General features: G+C 41.4%; 1 protein-coding gene across 18 annotated transcripts in view; it reads left to right on the top strand.

Annotated features, from left to right (window-relative positions):
• Positions 1–23622, top strand: part of ZMIZ1 (zinc finger MIZ-type containing 1) — a 346742-nt gene that overhangs the window by 118281 nt on the left and 204839 nt on the right. For 14 of the 18 annotated variants that reach the window (XM_065067708.1, XM_065067704.1, XM_065067693.1 and 11 more), the window contains one exon: positions 3163–3245. The exons of the other annotated variants lie outside the window; for them this stretch is intronic. The gene's annotated coding sequence lies outside the window, so the exon portion shown is untranslated. The remainder of the gene's footprint in view (positions 1–3162; positions 3246–23622) is intronic. 18 annotated transcript variants of the gene reach the window in all.

The following is a 23622-nucleotide window of genomic DNA, read 5'->3' as shown; positions in this document are numbered from 1 at the left end:
TATTCCAGCACAGGCTGCATCCTGAGTTGTAGGCAGTGATGTACCCTGATGTCCCTCTTGCTTTCCTTGGAGGATAAAGCTGAGAAGGAGACACGAGGCTTCAGGGAGATCTAGAGTAGTCCTGTCTCTAAAAGCTGGAGGCCATCAGATGGGACCAGAGAAAGCAAAGAAAGTTGTTTGTGCGTGACACAAATCTATTGCAATGTTATGGCTGAGACTTAGGAGGCCTCAAGATGAGCTCTGTGTTTCATCCCTTTTGGATTTCTTCCAGTCCCCTTCTCCAGTGTTTCTTATATGCTTTAATTTTATGATGCCCAGTTTGCTCTGGGTGTTTGCCTTATATATACTTTAAAACAAACAAAAAACTGAAAGCTGAAATTATGTGAAGATGATTTTGGAGAAATGGCTCTAGGAAAATTCCTAGTATTGCAGGAGACGGGATAAAATCTCTAGAATTGGCAGCCCTGCTGTGATGCCTCTGCTTTTTCCTCTCAACTTCTGCAGCTTCCCTGCTTATGTTGCTCATCTCCTGCACCGTATTGATTTTTACAGAATAATCTACTTGGAGCAGGGGTTTTGTCTGTTATGCACTTGTAATGCACCACATATGCATTACTATAGAACTAATCTAATACAGAGTGTCTGGGATTTCATGCATCGAGCGGCTTGTAGCCAAAAAAGCATTTGGCCAAAAATCCCGTGTTTTTGTGCTCCCTCTGCTGGATCTGAAGAGCGGGAAACACCCGTGGGTCCCCTCCTGGCTTTTCCCCATTGTCACCGGGCAGCTCTCGTGCCCGGCACCGGTGGGTGTTTGCGGGAAGGAGTTGGTGCTTCCCAGTGTCCGCTCCTGCAGTGGTGTCACAGGACGTGAACTGGGTATGGACGTAGGAAGGGTGGAGATTGTGCAGCACCGAGTGGTGCCGCAGCAAGGCCGTGGCTTCACACCTGGAAACGGTGGCAGATGCCAAGTTCAAGATGTTTCCAGTTGCCTCTTCTTCCCCATCCATCTGTCTGCATTTTCAGGTGCAGCCTGCTGCCCTCAAACTGTGCCACTGAGACTGTTTTGAGGACCTTCCTAGAAACAGGGTGGGATCAGACAGATCAGACTGTAATTAAAAAAAACCACCCACACTGATTCTGGTTCAGAGCAAAACCCTGTGAATTGTGCTGGCAGAGGGGGCTGGCAGGAGGGCACAGGCTGGGGCAGTGGTGGGGGATTAGGTGCAGCCCCTGAGCAGGTTGTGTGGTGAAACCAGGGAGCAGATGCTGGTGGGGACAGTGCCAGTGTCCTTCGAATAAGCTTGGACCCGATTTGCAAAAGGGGTGGGTGGTCTGCAATGTGAATTCATAGAAATGTTAATGGGTAGCTCTTTTAAGAGGTGCTTTATAAACCGCGGTAGGGGTTGTGGTGCCTTTGTTACAGGTGGGCAGGACTGAAGCAGAGAGGAGGGGGCTCAGCGCTGGTGCCGTGTGCTGCAGCAGTGCAGTCGAAGCTGGTTTGAACAGCCTCTGCTCTGCCCTCTGCCATCACGGCTGATCGCTCCTGCCCACTGCCTGCTCCCTGTGTTTTGTTGGCACAGCTGTTTATGAGACAACATGCTGATGGAAATTAGTTCTCCCGATCCAGCTAACCATGCAGCTGCACAAATGTGGGGTTGGAAGCGAGCGCCCAGGAGAGGGAAGTGAGAGGTAAAGTTTAAGCTGCCAAGTAAATGCTACAGTCTGATTTGCTGAAGTCCCATCCTGTCACCCTGGAATGGTACCCAGCTCCTGGCACAGGCAGAACAGAAGTTTATCCTTCGGAGGAACAAACTTAGAAGCTGGATAAATAGCTAATACCAGCTCCATTAAAGACCCAGTCTACGTAAGATGAGAAAGTCATGTTAACACATACTAAAGCTGAACCAATTAATGTGTTTTTCCTGGCTTGTATAAGCAGAACAAAAGCACTGGGGAAAACTTCCGGATGCGAATAAATATGTTATTGGGGGAAAACATTCACAGTTCAATGAGGCCCTAAAAGCCAATCATTCACCCAGAGTGCCTGTCAATATGTAACTTCTCTAAAATTGCTATTTGTTGTGGGACAAGAGAACCAGCAGAGTTCCTGCCTGAAGCAGACGGTCCCATGGTGGCACCGTACATTTTGGGGTGGGATGACTGTTTCTAACATATGGTTTTCAGACGTGTTTTTATTCTTTGTGAATTATCAGTGGACAGAATACCTGTGACTGCAGAACAAATATTGAATGTGACTAATAACTTGAGGTTTTTCTTCCGCGTTTTTGGAGTCACTGGCGACTTTTGCATCCTACAAGTTGTCATGGAAGCATCTGCTCCCACAGCTGGTCTTTGGGTAGGAACCTGGTCTGGCCATGAATTGCATGCCTTATTTTTTTCTTGTAATACTTGCTTTTTCATGTTTGAGAAATTCTTTTGCATTAAAGTTATTTGCAAGTTAGTCAGAAGAGAAGCAAAACATAGTCCATGTGTTCCTTTCTTCAATATTTCCTGAGTTTTGGAGACTATTAGTTTAAGGCTGTCAGGACACTTAACTTGCCTGCTGAAAGAGCATGTAACAAAATACATACTGCCCATAAACATTCCTGTCTCCCTTTGCAGTCTTTCTTTATAATTAAAAAGCATTTCCTAGAAGTCACAGTGCTGTGCCAGCATAATCCATAAATTTGCTTTGTTCTGCTACGGACAGGATGGTTGTTTTGAGGTATTTGGGCATATTCGCTTAAGCAGATTTGAGGGGTTGGTTTATGTTTTTGATAGCACTTAGCTCACAACAGTCAGCGAGCACCCTTTATAAAGAGAATACAAGAGACTTCAGCACAACCTTTAACTGGGAAAAAAATTACCACTTTGTTCAGGAAATTTTGAGATAAACCTCAGCAGAGTTCTTATTATCTTCTCTGCATCTAATTGTTACAGGCAAGAAGATCTATAAAACTTAAACTGCTGGAATGAGTCTCAAAATCTTAGAGGTGGCAGAGTTGGGCTGCAGCCCTGACCCAGCCTCAAATCTGCTCCTCCAGGCTTGGTCCTGGGTCTCTTAAATGCTCTTGATTCATTTCAGGTCTGTTGACTGAGCTGGTTCAAATGCTGCCATGTTATGCAGAGCAGAAGGGTGATGTGTCTGCGTTTTTATTGCAGGAAAATGGATCTTGTTATTTGAGGGTATTGAGGAAACAGTCCCCAGCTACCGAGAGGAAGAAAGGCCGGTGGGAAATATTCAGGTAGGAAAGCTTTATGGACCATCAGATGGTAAAAACACTTGTTGGCCTTCAGTATTCTTCCAGACGCTGCATTGTGTTTTATGCTTTAACGGCTGATCTGGTCACTATCAAAGTTTATTTGTTGTTTTAAGAAGTGGTCTCGTTTGGTCAATTGATTGCAACAACAAAACACTGTAAGCAAAGCCCTCAGCATAAACATTCCTCGGGCTATCCCTGGTACAATATCGATCCTGATACAGAATACAAACAAATTACTCCTTGCATGAACCATTCGAGCTATAAAACAGAGCAATAATATGTTCTACTTGCTGCCAATAAATGTGCATTTATAATAAGCAAAGTAGAAATCCCTGAGTAGAAATGAACAGTAGTTTCAATAACGTGTTCAATAGTTCATGTCCAGCTGTTGTACGGAATTAAAAAAACAGAGCGGGCGCTCCGGGGTTTCTGTTGCCTCCCTGCCTTAAGAAAAATAACCTTTGCAAACTTGTTCCATTCCTGCTTTTTCTTTGTTTTGGGGAGTTTTAGATATTTTAAGTATTTTATAAAGCAACAGACAATCTTTGCCATATTTCTAGTGTAGTTCAGAGCTTCTCAAGAATTTGGTCTTCATCTTAATTTTTTTGTGGACCAGCTGGCATTCCTTACACTGTTATGTGAGTCATCTCCACGTTCACTCCTTGCTGTATCCCCATGGCATTTCCTCTTATTGGGAAATAGCATTAAAGACACTTTCATACTTTTGTAGTGGTTTTGAATGCAGCTGAAATTAGGGTGGGAGAAGTCAGTACCCTTGTGCCCATCACCACCGACAGTGCATGGATGATAACCCGTTTCCAAAAGGAAATAAGTTAATGATCTTCAGAGCATAGATTGGTTTTTTTAATCTGCTCTACCATGCTCATATAATCCTCCTCTCCCTCGTACCTATTTTCAGTGATGCGCCTTGATGAGCTACAGACAGTTGACCTGAAGGCATTTCTTGATGAGCATTTCTGTCTGCTCTCAGCCTTGAAAAATTCAACCTTTTCAAGAGCTGTATGGGAGAAAAATGTGTAAGACTAATATTTATAGGCTGAAAGAGAGGGAAGAGGAAAGACTAAAGTGTAAAACTTGCTCCCAGCAGATATGCCATCCCTCTTTTACCTCTGATAATTAGAAGCATTTCTGACATGGATATACAAGCAAGTTAGTGGTGTGTGCCTGCTATTTGCTGTGCTTTTGTTCCACAGGACTGTTTTCCTTTTTGTATGGTGATGTTTTTGCCTATATTGTTTTAAGACAAAACCACAAATTTCAGCTGATACTCAGCTATTACATTATGATTCATCCATATTCCTGTATTTTAAATGATTACTTCCAAGTACTTACATGTGGTTGTTGGTTAAAATGGAAGGTTATTATTCAGGTTCACATTTTGAGTTTTTTCATAATGTTTAGCAATGCTCGTGTGTATGAATCTTTTCATTAATAGTTCTAACTGAAATCCTATTGGAAGACTAGAAGGAGGAGAGATTTTAACTATGCCGTAATTTTTGCCAGGAAAAGATGTTGACTATATTAAAAAATACCGTAGTACTGATTGTAATGCTAATAGGAGATTTAGAGGACATTGCAAATACTTTTTAGTGGTGCCTTAAAGGGTATACTGTGTTTTATGCCTCCTGAATATAAGTCTAAGACTTTGGTCTTTTATTATAAAAAAACAGTGTATGGGCTTAGCAATGCAGCAAATAATCAAAAACAAACAAAACCACCACCAACAAAACCCCAAACAACCAACCACACCAAACCCAGTTTTAAAACTACGTTCCTGAAAATTTAGTGGAGATTTCCTTTGACTTGAATCATGGTTTAAAAAAATGAAACAAGAAATATAAGAAATTACTCTTCTGTTCCACTTAGGGCAGAAGTTCCTTGCTGTGCTTGGGGTCACGTGGCCTCGCTGCTGTAGGGCTGGAATGTTTGCCATGGTATTTCCGGAGGCTTCATAAACACACAGAAGAACAGGGAGGATAGGAAGACTCTTTAATTATTATATTCCCTCCCCCCCTGCCTTTTTTTTTTTCCTTTCCTTCTTTTTTTGGCAGCCTAAGGTTTTTTTTTTTCAGGAATTCAGAGGAGTCTTTATCTGATCTGCCCAATGAATTTTAAGAATTAATCTGTTTTTTAAATAGAAAAGTTAAAAGATATTTGACACTTTATTAATTGCTGAATTTGTCTAGAATTATTTCTTACTTAGTCTAATACCTGGCAACCTACATATTAAGCCTAACTCTACTATTTAGATGGTCTTAACGGTTTACTTTTGGCCTGTGTCACTGTGAGTGGCATTTGGTAATCTGACTTGATAGCTGTCATCTTGCAAGCTCGAGTAATGCAAACGAGATGAGCACTCAAGCAAGGTTGCAGTGAAGAGCCATTTCCCAAGTCCTGCTGCGGCAGCGTAGAATCCCCCAGTCAAATCAGAAAAGCACGAAATTAGTTCTGGCTCCTGGGATACAGGGGTTAAGATTATGCAAACCTCTTATTTCAAACTGTAGGAATGGCGCTTGCTTCTTTTGAGACTTGGCAAGCACCAGTGCAAACGGGGGTTGTGAGGACCTCTGTGTTTGTAATGTCATGAGCGTGTTCTGTCCTGGTGGCAAGGTGGGCTGGAGGAGATCCTGCAGTCCCTCTTACATCCCCGGCCTGGCAGAGATGCATCTTCTCCTCTTCTTCCTCCCTTCCCCTTCCAGCCAAGCTGAGCTGCCTGTTGAACAAGGGCAGATAACTGATCCGTTTTAACAATAACCCAGTGAAAATGGAGAAGGAAGGGGAGGATGAATGAAGTGTTTTTAGCTGAAGCAACTCCATGCGCTACACAGGACCGTAAAGGTGTCCTAACGCTAGCAGGGAGGGTGAGGAGAGGCCGGCACAAGGGGAGCTGGTGATGGGTGGCCAGAAGTAGGAGCTGCTTGTTCCAGGCTTGCCACTCTGAGAAACCACCCCACCAACACAGTGGTGTGTTCCATGGGTCAGTGGAAGGTTTAGAACCGTATCAAGATGGGCTTGTTGCTGAGTCAATTGTTAATCACATCAAAAGCTACAAAAAGGCACCATAGTTTGTCTTATAGCTTTCCTTTAAAGTATGAAATAGTGGATTTTTTTTCCCCAAATTCAGGCCCTGAATTGGCATATTGAGGAGGAGCCTTGGTAGGTCTGAAATTGAGCAAGATTTTGGGTTCTGCACATTGACAGAGCTTCCTTGCTCCTTCCTCCTCTCCCCTACCAAACATTTTGAAGCCTATCTTTAAGTATGACTAAGTATGTAATGACATTCTCCTGGTGTGGAAGTGTAACATTGATCACTTTAAAAAAGTAAGACTTACATTTTTTTCAATAAAATATGTAATGTCTGGTTGCCACAGGTGCCATATTGTCTGATTCCCGCTGGTACCCCTGCACACTTGTGTGGGCACAGCAGCACGGATGTTGGAAGTAGAAGAAAGGAAAGAAGGAAGAGGAGCAAAATCATGAATTCAGTAGTTGGGAAGGTCTTGGGGTAGGAAAAATAAGGCAAGGACACAGCAGGACAGAAAGCTGGAGGTTTGAGGAAGGCAAACTGTCCCTCCCAAAATGAGCTGCTTTGAGAGAAGTAGGTGTAAGAAAATACAGGCATCTTCCCATCTAAAAGAAGATGGGAAGAACCAGTTGAGGTGGTTGTAGTGATAATTTTGGAGGAGCTCCCACGCTGTAGGGGTGGGCAGATGGTGAACAGCAATGGCTGTTTAGGCCACTGATGCTTGAGCCAGCACTTCTTACTTCCTACTTCAGTTGTCTTCAGTGCTGTGCTTTTAAGTAAAATGCTGTAGTACCTTCATTTTCAGGTGTAAAGGGATACAAATCCATTTCTTCAGGTAGTGGAAATAGTGCACAAAATCTTCCCTTTTTTTGGAGATGTTGCAGTGTTTTATCTTGTTCCTGAGTATCTGGCTGGTTTGTAGCTTCTGTGCCTTTATGAGAATGTGCAGAGACTTTTTACAATTAACTCTGCAATGATAATACGTGTATCTGAATAATAATTCTCATGCCATTTGGCTTTGCCCCTTGCCATCTAAGAGTTCCCAAGCCTTTATAAGGAAACTTTGTGTAGGCAGGCCAACAAGAATCACGGTTGAAACTTATTCTCAAAAGCTCCGTGTTCTTAATTGCCTTTGACAGTGGTTGGGAAAGATGTCACTTCAGCACAGTGAAAAGCAACCAAAAAAAATTATATTTTTAATGAAGGATTCTCTATCCGGATGGATTGATACTGGCAGGACAGTATCGGTTAAAAATAGAACCACCTTCCGCAGACACATTGCACTTTATCCTGGGTTCATTTTGTCTTAACAAAAAGCAGTGTACACATACTGAGTGTAGACAGGCCTTTTAGTCTGAGGGACTTCCTTTGGCTTCTGGTTTGTTTTGTTTGGTGTTCTATTATTATTATGATTATGTTTTTAAAAGCAAATGTTGCTTTGAAGGGAGACCAAATAGAATCAGTATTGTGTTTCCTATGTGGCTGCATGGGAGGTTGCTGTGTCCTGTGCTAAACCTATTTTATGGTGATATGTAGAAGATTCGTATGGCCTTATAAAGGACGCTGGCTTGCATTCCTCTGTGCAAAGAAGCATTTCTAAAAGAAATAATAGGCAGATTGAGTATTTATTTTTGTTCGATACCGAAGTCTTCACAGCTAACTGGCAAATATTTTACTTCTCTACTCCCTCTTTCCCCCTTAATCTTGTTTATCTCTGCAGTGTTTTCTTCCAACTATGTGTTGTTCTAGGGTATTTTAGGTCATCTGCTTTAGAAGCCAAGAATTTTTGTCTTTTCACTGCAAGCATATGTAAGGAAAGGGATTGAATGGTTAGTTTATCTTGTATAGCTTAGGCATATGTATATTGTATATATTAGACATATTTTAGAGATATTAGATCTGTGGGTAAGTTGAGATCTTCTTTCACAATTGAGTCTGTTAACCATTGACAATTATTTGTTATATATGTATTTTTAAATGACTGACAATAATGTTGTGGATTTTTAAATATGTTTCATATTGAAAAGTATCTAACTAAATACCTCTATTTAATCTTACTGAAGTTAGAAAATTCAAGGTACAACTGTTTTTTTTCACACATTTTATTAGGCCTTGATATTTCTGATAGCATAGCTTTCTTTTTCAGGCCTTAATGTGGGAAAAGAGAGAAATTTATTTCCTTGTCAAGACAAAAGAACAATGCAAGTGTAATCTCAGCTCTTAGTTTTTCTTTTGTCTATGTCTAAGTTCATCTCTTAACCTGGCATCATTAATCCAGTTTGATTTGTTCGTGTTTTCAGAAGTTTATGAAAGGATAGTGAAAAGAGAGGAAAAAAAAAATCCCTTGAAGTACCTATCAGTAATTCAAATGCTGCTTTGAATCATGAAGATACATGTGACTGAGATCTGCGTTATCAGTGCCTGAAATGCTGTGTGAGGTGCCGGCAGGTGTGTGTAACCTCAGCTGATGATCGCGGCCAAGTGTTTATACTCATTGTTCTCTGTCAAGAAGGGATAATCTGCACCGCAGATCAAACTAAGAATTTTCAAAGAAAATATTTTGAGCTACCAAATTGTGGAAAGCCTCCATATGACACAGTGTAATCTAAAACTCTCACAAGTGAAAATAAACCTGATTCAGCTGCAGAATGTGAATATGCAGAGGGACGTTTCTGCAAAACCACGTGGGATCCCTTCTCTCACTTGCTTGTACCTGTCCCGTACAGCAGAAAAACCAAACACCTGAAAACTAAAATACCGCTCCACAAATAGAGTGGGAGGAAGAAGAAAACAGGAATGAACACTACTTTTCACAGATACTGTTTGTCACAGCAACAATCTGGCGGCAGAGAGCTCAGCAATATCATTACATGTTGAATAAGAAGGTGTTTCTTCTGTTGCCTTTCAACAGGGCACTGCTTTAATTTAATGGAATTTCCTCTTGCTCATGTGTGCTCTTACTGGGTGAGCAGAAGCTCACTAACTTCTGTCTGCTACTTTCTGTTTAATATAGTTTAACAATGACCATTTTATTGCTATCCTTTTAAATGTAAACATTTCCAGTGTCTTCAGGTGCTCTTCTTACAACATGCTATTTTTTTCTCCTGATGACTTTCATTGCTACCCTTTGATTTCTGTGTCATTTTGCTCTGAATCTCTAAGTTTCTCTTAGAAACTAGTGCCAACCACCAGATTATTGCTACTTCTTTAATATGAACTATGGCACTGGAGGATTGCCATTTTCTCAGGTGCCAGTTTGATAGTAGATATTTCCTTCTCTGAGCACATTCTTTTTTTGTACAATATTTAGACGTCCACCAAATGAAGTGGATTCTTGGTTGGTTGGTGGGAAGGGTAGCTGTCTGTGCACAGAGTCCATTTAGCATCTATATGGTAATGTGGGTTTTTTTGGTCATTGTTGGCCTGGACCTGATAGAAGCTGAGAAGCTAGAGGTGCTTTTTATCAGTCTGTATGGTCTTGCTGCACTTGCCCTGCCTGTCCCTCACACCTTTGGTGTTTCTGGTGCCTGTCTTCTGTCTGGTGCCCAACACCTACCTGCTGCCTTTTTTCTCATACTGCCTCTGAAGTTCTCACTTGGAGACCCTTGTTCCCTCAATCTGCTCACAGCCCTCAGGTCTGTTGGTCTGCAATCAGAGCACTTTTGGGGGTTCATGTAGAGGGAAACCAATAGTCCTTCCAGTGGAGGGGTGTACCCCAAGAGGACATGTACCTACACCGTGTCTTGTGGGCAGACATGAGCTTGATCTGCTCATCTTCAGCTGGCCACATTCTGTGTGTAGCCAAACCAGAAGCCCCATATCCATCGTTAGCATTGTGTTGAGCTCGAGCTAATAAGCTCGGTCTCTTGGCAGGATGTGTTAGATCAGGCTTACTGCTGTGCTAATTGTGCTTACACAGCTTCCAGTTTGGAGCTGGCTCATTTACAGCTGTCTTGGACAGTGGCCAAGTAGGCTTGCCTCTGCCTGCAGTGTGCCATGTAGACGTACACACATCCAGCACTTGAACGTGTCTGTCAATAGCAGGAAATTATATTTGGAGGGAGGGGAAAATCTTTGGCCTGGCTGCCATTGTAAACAAGGACAATATTAATGCAGGAGGAGGTAGGTAACAGTTTTAGTAAGCAGAAGGATTGATTATTCCAAATGTAGACTCACTACCACAAGTTGTTTTCAGCCCCTATATTTGGCCCCATCTTGTTGCTCCATTTACCATTGGTTTTGGTTTGGGGGGGGTTAGTTGGGATTTTTTCCACAATATTTCTTGGGGATGTTTCCCAGATTTAAGAAACTTTATTGTAGAAGGGAGCAGCCTGGTATTTTAACTGGGAAGCAGAAACTAAACTAAACACAATATTAAAAATGGGTAAAACTTCAGAATAGAGAACTTTGCCTTTACTTAGTACTTGACCCATCCTTTGTCTTCCCTTACTTAGTATGTTAGCAAATTAGTTTGTAACTGGTTATAAGGATCTGCCCATCTTAGTGCTGGAAGTGCTGTAGTTACCTAAAGATACAAAACACTCAGTAGTAACAGGAATTATATAGAAAGAAGAAACCCAGAGCTGTGAAAAGGTGGTTTGTTTGTTTTGTTTACTTAGGTTTGGAAAACGAGAACTCAGAACGACTTGAAAGCCACATCCTCAGCTGGCATAGATGCTTTACTCAGTTACCAATGGTTGTGTTCTTCAGCAAGAACTTGTCCTCTCAAATGTTAAGAAATCTTCTGTCTGTGGAAGAGTGGATGGGAACACATGAGTGTGTATGTATATAAATATAGAAAAAAAACAGACTAGCCCCTTCTTTTATTGTGAAATAATAAAATGGTTCATCAGCCACATCACTATAAGCTCTCTTAATATTTGAGCCTATTTTTCTCAAATTATTTTATCGGTCAAAAACATCCATGCATCGCTGCATTCATTTACTTGACAGTTTAGAGGCCACTTCTCTGTTTGAGCAAGCCTCAAAGAGACAGTACCAACCTTTTAGTCTTAAAGTCGCTGTTATTAAAACAGCCAGGGGAATGTATCTCTGCAAAGCCAGAGTTGAATAATGATTTAGCTCCCAGAATTAATTTGAAATTTCAGTAGCGCTAAGTAATATTTTAGTGGCAATATAATCCTGTACATTACATATTAAGTCTGCAGACTGCAGTGCCAGTGGAAGAACCCTGCAGTATTTAAATGACACTGTAACACCACGGTATTATATTCAGGTCATTAGGGGGCATTTTACAGGATTGAAGTTATCTGGCAGAATGTCAAGGGTGAATCGTATAATCTCTTTTTCTTTGCCTCTCCAAATATGTAGATTAGGGGTTTAAAAAAACCCAATTACGCCTAACTCGCCGGTGTTCCTTCTCAGGCTCAGCCCGCTGTATCACCTGTGTGCTGCCTGCGCTGTCAACAAACGCTGCGAGCACGACTCAAGGAGGAACAGACAGAGACGGCTCAAATGGCTGGGGCTGGAAGTGGAGGAAACATTGTACTGAGGGTTGATTTTTCTTTTTCGGTGTGAATCAGAGCAATTGATAGATAAGCATAAACCCAAGTATTTGGCTTTTGTGGCAGGTGTCAGCAGGCATCTGGAGTGATGGAAAATGCTGAGCCCTGAGATGAGTGTTTTCCAGAGCAGATCCCCAGCGCTAACCTGCTGAAGAGGCAGGGGCACTCTTGCAATTGAATGTACCAGGAGAGATGGACACCTCTCTCTCTTTTGTGCCTTAGAAATTCTTTCTAAATTCAATGTATGTGGCCCATCACAACGATTTCGATACCTCTTTTCAAATGTACTCATCATTCAGACAGCTCTGGTTGAATTCAGAGAGAGATATTAGGCTGTGAAAAGCATGTGTTCTCAGCAGCTTATAGCTGCCTCTGGCAGGAGTTACTGCCATTCAGATCTGCTAGAGAGATAGTTTGCATGATTATTCCGTGCGCCATTAAAGACAAACTGATCTGGGTTATTTTAAACATGTAAATAGTGGCTTTGGATCATTCTTTCTGTAAGAAACCAATAGTCATCACAGAAGTAGCCTTGCTGGCTGAAAGGCAGTAAGTTTGACCGTGTTATCTTCCCTTCTCTTTCCTTCAGTGATTTTTAATTACAGCTTTGGGGGTGATGTAAACACTTGAAAAAAAATGAAGACAATAATAATAATAATAATTAAAAAAAAATAGCTAAGGCAAGTGAAGTTGATACGATGTCCAACTTCCAGTGGTGGGAATAGCAATGGTGACAGTCTGGTCAGGGGATGGTAAATGTTTTGACCAGCAGAGCAACCATCGTGTGAATAGGACACATTCTCGTGCCCTTTCTGTCCTTAAACCAGTTGGGGCAAGAACCCAAACAACTTATTTGAAGAGTTTGTTTTCCTCTGTCATAGAATATGGGCCAAGTTCCCATATGGTAATTCCTGTTTTCTTCTTGCTGCACTCCGTTTGATAAGAAATTCTTGGAAAAGTCTTGGGGACAAGAGGTGTGTTTGACTGGTCCATGCTGGTGCATGAAAGGAGTGCTGAGGGTACTGGAAATTATTTTTTACAAGTCTTCTTTTCAAAAATAGTGTTAAATTCTTATTAAGGAATGGTGCCAGACTCTCATTTGTAGAGAAGCACTGGCCATGCGAATGGGAGAATTGCCTTGCTGGTCAGACCTGCTGCTGTGGGAGGCTGCAGGGGCGGATCAGCAGGTTAAACACAGCTATGGACAACAGGTCCATGAACAGATATTCTCACTAACATCTGACTGTGGATGCTGGGAAGTAAAGGCAATAAACTATGTAATGTCTGGGCTCATGTACCCTGCTTACCCAGGATCTTCTGGTGTCATCCTTGCAGACTGAACACTGAGCTGGGTGGGTGACTGGATTAAGCTAGTGTGGCGTGTCCTCTGTTCCTACTGAGTGCAGCTATATAACAGTACTTAAAATATTATTCACACTATATTTTAAGTTACATCAAGAACAGCAGCAGCGTGGGGTGTTCTTTGGTCTTCTACTTTTTTGACATGAGAAAAGACTAAACTTTTATGTTAATATTTTCATGGATTTTACATAGCCTACTTTCACAGAGAATAAAGTTCTAGTTTAGATTTGGAGGACTGCGCTCTCTTGATCTTGACGTTGCTTTGGTTGTCACTAGCTTTTGTTTTAAACTGTACAGCAGGATGCCAGTGCTGCCCACCATTTCGTCTGTGTGGTTTTTTGTTTGTGGCTATGTGGTGCTTGTTAGTTAGCGTTTTCCTTCCCTGAGTGAAAGGCGATGGGCTTTCCTGAAAAGTGTCCATAGGCAAAGAACTCTGCAGAGTGGGTCTCTACTGATCTGTGCAGTTTGCAACTACTTCTATGAGCTGTCATTTTAAAGTAAAAACCGAAAATGTAAAATATTGATCACATATGCAAGTACAAGAAATATACATCTGTATACTAGCTCTCCAGAAGCCTGTAGATAGAAATAGATTTAAATCACATTTTTCCTTCTAATGTGGCACAACAAGTAGTAGCTCTGCTCTTGAGGAAGTATGTATGAACTCATAAGGTTATGAGCGTGTGGAAAGAGCTTTATTACAGCTATATCATTAAACAAAGAAATCTTCTGGATCTTCTTCTTCTAAACAAGGGACATATGCCTGTTAATGGTACAGCTGTGAGCAATACCATGAATTTTGTGATTGAGAGATATAGAGATATTGTGATTTTGTGATTGAGAGATATTTGTTTTTCAAATGTATACCGTATACCAAGTGTACATACACACCAGAAATAAACAGTGGCCTGGTATTTAATGTTCTTGTGCCACTTATACTGCCTTTGCAATGTATTTGATGAGGCTGCAACACTTTTTTGCACTAAGGTTTAGGTAATTCAGCATCTACCTTTCTCGACTTAAACAGCCGTGCTGCTCTGACTCGTGGCACACAGCTGAAGCTTGTTTTCCTCCCAGCTCATTGAAGGCAAACATCAGGAGTACAGGCTTCACTGTCCTTGGCCATTGCATCCATTGTGACTTTTTGGATGCAACCAATTTGAACTATTGCCAGCTATGGTTTTGGTCCAGAAACTCATCAAACCACCTTGTGCCTTTAGCTTCTTATAAGGACTGATCAGGGAGATATGAAGATTGTAGGATAGTCCACATTATCTTATGAGATGATGTGTATATAATAAGCTCTGAGTAATTACACAATAAAGTAATCATCCAGCAAATAATGATGTTCCTCAGTAGGGAACCTCAATAATAAGTCTGCAATAAATAGAACTTTGAATAGCCATTGTGAAAGGGCTTTAAGTATTAGTAGTGTTTATCTGGAGTTGAACTGATACCAAGTTCATTTTTCATTTCTTTGTGGAATTAAAATTCCTTACTTAGAATGAACCCTAATGGTAAATCGAAGGTATTTTAGAAATAGGGTCTACTGTGGATTTTCATTTCAGTGTTTGTTCCCTTCTTCCAGAGCAGATTGTAGATGTTAGTCTCAAATTATGCCTTATTAAACGATTCCACGTAAACAGTAACTACTCTGGTTCTTAACCTGATGACTTTATAGGTTCCTACACAAAACCAGGGAGTTGACCAAATCTGCTCATTCCGTTGTACAAAGGTAGCTGGACTTCTGCCAACAGTTCAGTGGATTGGATTCAGTTTTAATATCGGTTGATAATATGCCTGTGACAACACCCAGCATTTTTGGGAAGGTTTTGCCTTTTTCTTCTGTAGCTGTTAAATTTATTTCTTCGGATATAAATACATGCAAAACCAGTTCGCTACTTGTAACATGAATGTACTATGCAAGCTACCAGAATCGTAATAATTACGGATGTAATAATCTCTGATGGAGATGCTGTACTTTGCAGTATGTCTGCTTTCCTACTTTTGCAAGCTTGCGGTTGATTTGTTTTGGCAACGTGTGCACGCACACACACACAAAGCACATTATCAGCCTGAAGCTTCAGGCTAAATGTGTGAGCCCAGGTGTCATGTTTCTAATGCCCTTTGCATGAAATGTGAAGTAATTGCTCGAGTGTAGAAACTGTACGTATGTTTGGAAAGTGAAGTACAGGCACCGTCTGTGATTTCAGGTGTCTTATTAAAACGTGTGTGTGGTAAGGCCACGCTGTCTTCAAAACAAACTTTTCGTGTCCTTGAACTTTAGACTTCTCGGTCTTTAAAGGTGGAATGAATGACAGAATACCTTAAATTCCTCTGTATGTGTTTATATTTAGTAGGTGTAAAACCACTTAGACTGAGCTAGGTTTCTGCAAAGGAGAAACATCTGCCGAATTCATTTTCGTGAAGTAGATGGTTCTCTTCAGTTTCTGTATTGCGAAGCAGTGGCCTCCCATCCAAGGGGGAAGAAACGTACAGGTATAGAGATCTGTTAAATAAATGAAACGAGTGAATCGTGGGTAAACAAACATGAGTGACAAAGAAATAATAAAGGGAGAGCAAAAAGCGCTCATACACAAAGAACAGGGGGCAGTGCTTACCTCTCCATTATGATCCCAAACCCCTAGAGGAATCAAAGGCTTAATTCTCACTGGAGAGACTGAAAGAAGGTTGAGTTCAAAAATAGCTTTGGCTCGAAAAGGAGGGAGGTAGTATAGTCACTGAGATGAGTAACTTCAGGTGATGTTTGTGTGTCTGAGATGTCATTGAGATAACTGGTGCTTAGGAAGAGGCCTGCCTTAGCTTCTGTTTTCAGTGCAGAGCCACATGAAATCAATACCTGAAATAGGCTGCTCCAGGTGCACATTGTCATTATACCGTATTTACTGGTCTCTATTGATCCTCTTATTCCATGTGTGTGATGCTGGGACCTCTGAGGCCACATGCCTTGGTTGTCTTGTGGCAATAAGTTAAGCCATTCTATAAATCATTCCTAATGAATTACAGAGGAAAAAAACCTTGTCCTGTTTCTTAACTGGTGAAGACTTTTAAGAGGACAGTGAATGCTCCTGTGTAATTTAACCCCTGGACTTGTCCTCAACTGTGTTCTCACAAAGCTATAAATTGGCTTGAATGCTGAACATACACTGTAATCCTTATCACCACTGTATCACCTTGAAGTCATGACTGCACTTTTTTTTTCTAATGCATCGATACAAGAGATGTCAAGTCACGCTGTGCAGAAAACTGAAGTAAACCCAAGTTTTTCTAATATAAAAAATTGTTTTGACTGAAACTTTTTGTTTGGAAATATGGCTCTATCAGTATTACTGCGATTTTTTTCACTGTTCTTCTGAACTTTACTAATTCCCTTGCCCCAGCAGTAAATGCTGAGCAAGAGCCTGGGTAACTTGTAAGAAATGCATTTTCTAGAGGTAAATGCCGGTGTGATAGCTCTTGGGACTAGATGTTACGTTATGACCTAGGCTGAGGCAAATGACGGCGTTTTGTGTTAGCTAGGTATGGGCTTTAGTGAATTTGGGCTCAGTCATTTCAAAGGTTACCACGCAATGAAATCTGAGGGAAATTGCACAGTGCACATCGTGAGGCAAATACCTTTGTGGCAAGATGAGGTGACCTTCCAGGTGGTGTGGGCTGAGAGCGGGGACTGGGTGGTGATGTGCAAAGTGTTTTCAGCAGCAGAAATGGCTTAATGTTGCTGAGAGTCCTTTCCTATACACATTAAAAGTGAAAGTCATGGTGGGCTTAATTTCAGACATGCAGACATGTACAAGTGCTTTGACTAGCTACTCTTTGGACTTAGAAACAAGGTAGGATCTAATATGCCAAGGAGGAAGGATTTATTTAGTTAAAAAACCCACTTTTTAACAGGTTGAATCCCTGATAATCTTATCAGAAGGTTGTTGGGGAAGTGAGTGTCTTCTGCAGGAGTCTCAATATTTTAACTGCAGTTAAAAAAAAAAAAGAGTGAGGTGTAATGGTATCGAATGAGATACAAGAGTCTGAAAAATCCTGCTCAATAAACTGATATGTTCTCCAGGAAATTGATGAATATCAAAAGCTGTTTCTTCAGATAGCAATACCTGGTTTAGATTCCCAACATGAATGTGAAATTTGAACGCTGAGAGAAGGCTATGTCTGCTTATAATGGTGCTGGTTTTGTGCGCAGAATTTTGGGCTTATCTTGAAAGGGATTCTGACACACAATAAAACTGATGAAAACTGTTTGAGCCAGCAATGCTTTCTTCTGACCTTACGCATTTCTTGGTTTATCTGTGTGAGATTAATTCGAACACAATTTGATGTTTACTTCTTTTTTTTTCTTTTTTCTTTCTTTAAATGACCAAACATACTGGATAAAAACAGCTCCTGCAATTAAGAGATAAGATATATATTTAAACTGAAGCATATTCTTCCATATGGGAATAAAACTAGGAATGTGTGTCTTTCTATTGAATGTTTGTACACAGGGCATAGAAGGCTACATCTGTGGTGGTGGTGTTTATTTCTTTTAGAATAGCTGAATGTTTTCTTCAATTAATCTGTTTTGTGGCGGATCTGGAAGTCTTTTCCACCACTGTGGAAATCAAGTGGTGGCCACTGGCCCAACTGGTATCTTGCACGTAAGTCTGTTGGTAGAAGGAGCGGCAGGGCACACGTTCCATTTATGGTTTGTGTATAATAGATTGTATCCCTTGAAAATGAGCGCTCTTAGCTTACTTATGTTAAACTAAGAGTTCCTGTTGTGCAGGGTGCTCACATGCCCAGGAATGCTGGCAGAGGAGCCCATTGCTGTCCCATGTGGTGGAGCCTCTGAGGTCACCTGTGCCACGTTGCTGCTGAACCTGGAGACCCACCAGGAAACCTGACAGCCTTAGGGGGAAGTTTGGGTTTTGAGATGTGAGTAAATGTTCTTTGGTCAGTCAGTGAGTTTGCGTGTTTTCAGCCCTGTTGGGATGCCTTTTATATTTAGTGCGGTGAGTGGCATAAGTAGGCATTGCTTACCTGCTCTGAGCCACTGCCGAGGAGACCAAATACATAAGTGAGCCGATTTTTGCACTGAGCGTTTTTTTTTTTTCACAAACTGGCGTAGTTCCCACTAGTTCTAGTTTCTTATCTGTCTAATAAAATGAGTGATCTTCAGTGTTTCCACGTGATGTCTTGGAGTCCTTGATTATTTATCTTCATGACTGCATGTGTGTGAGAAGGGATGTGGTTATCCCTGGGTTGCAGGAGACAGGCAGGGCATGAATTGACTTCAACTGTGCCTGCGCTATTGTAGAGTGCTCTGTAGAATTACTCTGTTTTTGCAGCTTTTTAAAAAGGTTTAAGAAAGGGTGTTTCTCATTATGCTGCGCCTTGGAGGATTCAAGAGCAAACTACTATAATCACCGAACTGGAAGGAATATTGCCTTTGCTCACTTTGTTTAATCTCTAAAAGTCCTTATCAAAAATTGTGAGCGTTTCAAAGTCTCATAATGGTTTGAGAGTCTTGTGTCTGCTGAAGGAAGCCCAAACCGGCCCAATAGTTTCTTTTGAGGGCAAGGTGCAGCGTGTTGTTTGTGCAGCCAGCCTTGGCAGTGCCTTCCCCTCCCCAGCTTCTTTGTCCCCCTTCTCCCCTTCCCCCGCCTCCCCAATTATTTTTGCGGAGACCTTGGCTTGCTGCTTCTGGGGCAGCAGCAGCAGCTGCTCGTGCTGTCCTGTAATTCTTCCATCCCGGTCACAGGGGACTGGAAGGGAAAAGACGGTCTGTCTCAGCAGCAGTCCACCAGCTGCCACTACAATCTATAATGCGTAAATTTGCAAAATATAGCTTTTAATTTTGCTTTGCAGTCAGAATGAGAAACTAGAGTGCACCACCACTGCCATCATTGATTGATTAATAGAATTTTATGCTCCCTGCTCCCTGGTTCAGGCTCGGACAAAGAGTACTTGGAAGGGGCTAAGAATAAAAGGTAAGAACCCTGACAGACTTTCACACCGAAGGAGTAATTAACAATAAGATGTTATGTATGTATTCTTGAGAATACACTCTAGATAAAAGCTTTTGAGTAATGCAAAAATACTCAACTAAATTAGAGTATAAAATTATGCTTAGGGTTATAATACTTTCTGAAGTACATGGATAAGCAGGGCTTCTTTGTTACAGTGTCAGTGAATGAGGGAGTTCCACAGATTCTAGCATAAGTAGTTTTCCTGAAAATGTATGTTGAAATGTAATTTTTGTTTTGAGGCTTTGTGTTCGAGAGAGAGAAGGGAGGATGAAGGAGAGCAGGCAGCATCATTACTGTTCTTTCTCTGCTGGCTATGAAGTTAAGGTCGCAACAGTACTGCTTGCTTTGTGTCCAGTCATACGTCTTGAGTACAGAAATAGCGCATAGAAAAGGTAAGCAATCTCCAGTAGGAATCCATTAGAAATGGATTTGTAACCTCTTCAGTATGTATTTATGAATGATGAATCTTTTTGTTAGAGCATTCAAGAAGGACCAGCCAAAACATGGCTGGAATTTGTGAAAGAACTGGTTTGCAGTGAACAGTTTGACTCAGTGGGTAGTTCAGAAGACTTGAACTATAAAACACTATTCATCCATAAAAATAATTGTGGTTGTGGCACACATTGTAGGCCAAAGAAAGACTGTTGTGTGTATAGCTGAGAGAATTAATTTTATCACAAGTCAGTTTTGCAGCTGATGTCCCTAGAGACCCCTTGCCCTCTTTGTTTTTCTCTGAAGTCCTTTGTTGTGGAAGTTGCGTGGGCACCATAGTGCATGGAGGCTTGCACAGAACCCTTCGTGCACCAAGTTGTTATGGGGGCTCCAAGATGGTCTGTGTCCAGGCTTCCTTGCTGGTGGCAGAGCAGGTGGCAGCTGGCTGGCTGCTTTCCTCAGCTGGTTTCACTGGGGCAAGGGACTGGGAGAAGGTGGCAGTCACACTGGTGTGCCTGGTCAGGCCTGTGCACCAGGACGGTGTCACTTGTGGGCTGCTGCCTTCCAGCATGTGCTACACAGTAAATCCAAATGTGGAGCAATCACAGATCTTATTTTGACAGCGTGTCCATATTTTAACTCTTCTGCTGAATACCTGCAAGTATACTGGTGTGCAAGTTGTAATTTTTTGTTACTAATTAGAATACACTGCATCCAAACCAAAGCTTTAGGTGCAAATTTGTCTGGATTTGAGAGAGAGCATATCTAGACCATACCTTTGTGGAACATGCTAACTCTACCAATCAAGGCACAATGTAATCTAGTACCCATCCCCAGTCCTCATTTCTGTCCATTTTATGTGTTACTAATGTCAGTAGTCCTAAGCGAAAGCACAAGCAAACCCTAATCTCACAAGTCTTACTACTTCTGATAAATACATTGTACAGATGTGCTACCAGAACTAAACTAAATCTAGATGTCTCTTTGGGACTCCAAAGAAAAATAACTTCAGATAATTTAAATAGATTTAGACAGCGTAAAGAATCAACAAAGCATACTGTGTGCATGTGTGTGCACATATCTTAAATTTGTTGGAGTTTTTTAACATGTGAAACATAAAGTGTACACCATGCCTTCCATTTCCAGGGCAAGTGCAGTAAGAAGAAATTATATAGTGACCATATATTTTTAGACACCTGGGAGGTAAGAGAAAGGAAGAGAAGTGTTTTTCCCTGAAGTCCTTCCTTGTTACTTTTAAAAAATGAATGTTATGTGCTCAAATATTTATATATAAACGCGGTTCAATTGTCTATTTAGAAGTGAAATCTAGCCAAGAGCACACACTTTGTGTGGTTTGAATGCAGTGTTTTGGGTATGCTACCCACCTGCTTGTGGGGACAGAACAGAAATTAGACAGAGGCTGTTCACAAGTAAACCAGCAGAATTCTTGGAAATACTACTTTAGCCAGGTATTACAATATTGCATGTTACTAGTCTCTCAAAGTATCAGAAATAAACTATTGAAAGCAGTTTGAGCTTCAGATCTTAAAGGAGGACTGCTAGAGTATGTTTTAAAACTTGGCTGGTAGCAAACCAGATTGAAGGTCGCTGACTTATGACTACCTGGCAACAGAGGCTTCTAGGACTCGCAGTAAAGTTGCTAAGAAAGAAAGCTCCCTTTTCCAAAATGTATTTTCATCTGTCTTCCTGTTGCAGTAAAGGCATCTACCTTCTGCCAGTGTTCTCTGAGCTATGCACCGAATTCTTTTCAAGGTTGTTGAACTAGGTTCTCTTGACTTTTCCTTCCCTTCAAAATTAATGTATTTATTTTCACACTTGACCAGTCAAAGTCTCAAGCACAGTTTCTTCCATACAGAGATGGTTATCATGGCACTGCAGACAAGGCCCTTACTAGATACTGATACGTACGGCACAGGCTCTTTTCCGTCCATTCTGCAAGGCCTGATTTTTTTAAGGAAAAGAACAACATTAAGTTCTCAGTGTCAACAAGCCTTTTCTCATTTCTCTCCCGTGGGGATTTGATCAGTCTCTGCAGTTGGCTGCTTAGACATAGTATGCAGGGGATGCCACTTTGGGGCAAATCTAGTCTGGGAATAATTGAAGTGGTTTTGGGGGAATACTCTGAAATTTTCCAGCAGCTTCAGTCTCATGGTGTATCTCCTGTGTGCTTAGATGGTGGCCCTCACCCTTCCATCCTGTCTGTGAAACTCTGGCTGTGCAGTAAGCCCCTCGTTCTTAGAATAAAACATTCTGAGAAAAGATTAAGAGGAAATTTATATTAAAAGAAGATGTTTCAGAAAAGGGACCTAAAAGCACACTGCAGTCTCCCAGGGAGAATATGGTACCTAGGCAATGGGAAATGTATTTCCTAATTCCTCATACACAAAACTCTTCAGTAGTCAGACCTCTTAAAAATCCATATTTCCCCCAAACCTTTTCAAGGGACGGATAAAGAAAGAGGCGGAACAAAATACAAGTCTTAAGCTTGCCTAACATGTCACTTGGGATAACATCACTTCTGTTTGTCCTTAGTAAACACAACACCAGATCAGGAGCCAGAGGATAATCATTCGTTCTAAATTGTTTTCCTCTAATGTCCGAGGCCGCGCAGTATAAAATGAAGAGTGGCGAAGGCTATCCTGAGCCTCTTGCTTTGCCTGCTGATACAAGTGTGATTTCATTATACAAACATATACTCCACTAATTGTGATTATTCCTAATCCTCCATTTTGCTTAATGACAAAACGTTTCACTGGAGGAAAAAAATTAGATTAAAGTAAAGACTTTCAAACAGTAAAGGCTACTAATTGAAACCTGCAAGGGATACCCCATCATGGAAATTCAAAATTACGAAATGTATTACTGAGATAACTGGAGAAGTGATACCTGACAAATCTTAACTATACACTTTGACTTAAGTTTTTGTATGTTTTAAACCAGTATGTTTTCTTCTTGTTCTGTAAACAGAAGAGTATAGCTTTAGTAAACATGTACAGATGTTTTTTGTTTTGGTCTTCTGATAGATAGCGGAGGTTTTGGTTGTGCATGTGGACCTCTATAAGGAGATAAATCACAGATGGGAATGCTAAAACATTTTGGTTCTGTTTCTCTCTGCTCTTGTGGTTTATTTCTTTTTAGTGCCTGTCTTCTGCAGTGATCTCGCATTGAGGTCTTGAAATAAAAAAGCTTGTGTGGTGTGGATGTGCGCTTCTGCTTTTGCTTCCCAGGCTGTGGCGCTCAGCAGCGCGCAGTCCTTGCCATCCTTGCGGGCTGAGGCACGCGAAGGTTTCCCCACCCCGTCTCCCTCCTGCAGCCCCTGCAGGAGGTGGAAAGTGGCCAGAGCTGCTCCTGGGGCTCCTGGCCCGTGTGATAAACCCCCAGCTTGCAGGGGCACAGGAGTGTTCAGCACACAAAGATGTCACTGTTGATGCTTATCTGAGAAAGTCAGCGACATCGTGTGCCTTCGCTGAGCGTCTGCGTGGTGGTGGGGGCGCTTCCTCAATGGACTTTGTGGTTGCACACAGCATTTGCTAAGACTTTTGAAAGGAAGAAAATAACATTCTGAAAGACAAGACCCTTCAAATATTTGTCAACAATTCCTGTTGCTCTGAGGAGTTTAAACCTATATAATGCTGGATCTTTGCGTTATTTTTGTTTCTTGATTTAACACATTTTTGGATGGGTAGTATAGCATGTAGGTTAAATGTGTCATTAGGGAAGCCCAGTTAAATACAAATTCATGGGGTTAAAATGACTTTCCCTGAAATGATTTGTTCCAAATCTCCCTCAGTTCCCCCACTCTCAAGTCCATTAGGCTCAAGTCAAATTAGCTCAGTGACTGTTATCAGACCTCTTTTTCCTGTTACCCCCAGATAAATTTATGTGATTTAAAGAGTGAACTCCAGGCATAACCTTATTCCTGCTGGGGACAGGAGCTG

Source organism: Columba livia, chromosome 6, assembly GCF_036013475.1.
Source record: "Columba livia isolate bColLiv1 breed racing homer chromosome 6, bColLiv1.pat.W.v2, whole genome shotgun sequence".
NCBI lineage: Eukaryota > Metazoa > Chordata > Aves > Columbiformes > Columbidae > Columba > Columba livia.
The sequence above is the reverse complement of the archived record's forward strand: the minus strand, read 5'-3'. Positions and strand labels throughout refer to the sequence as shown.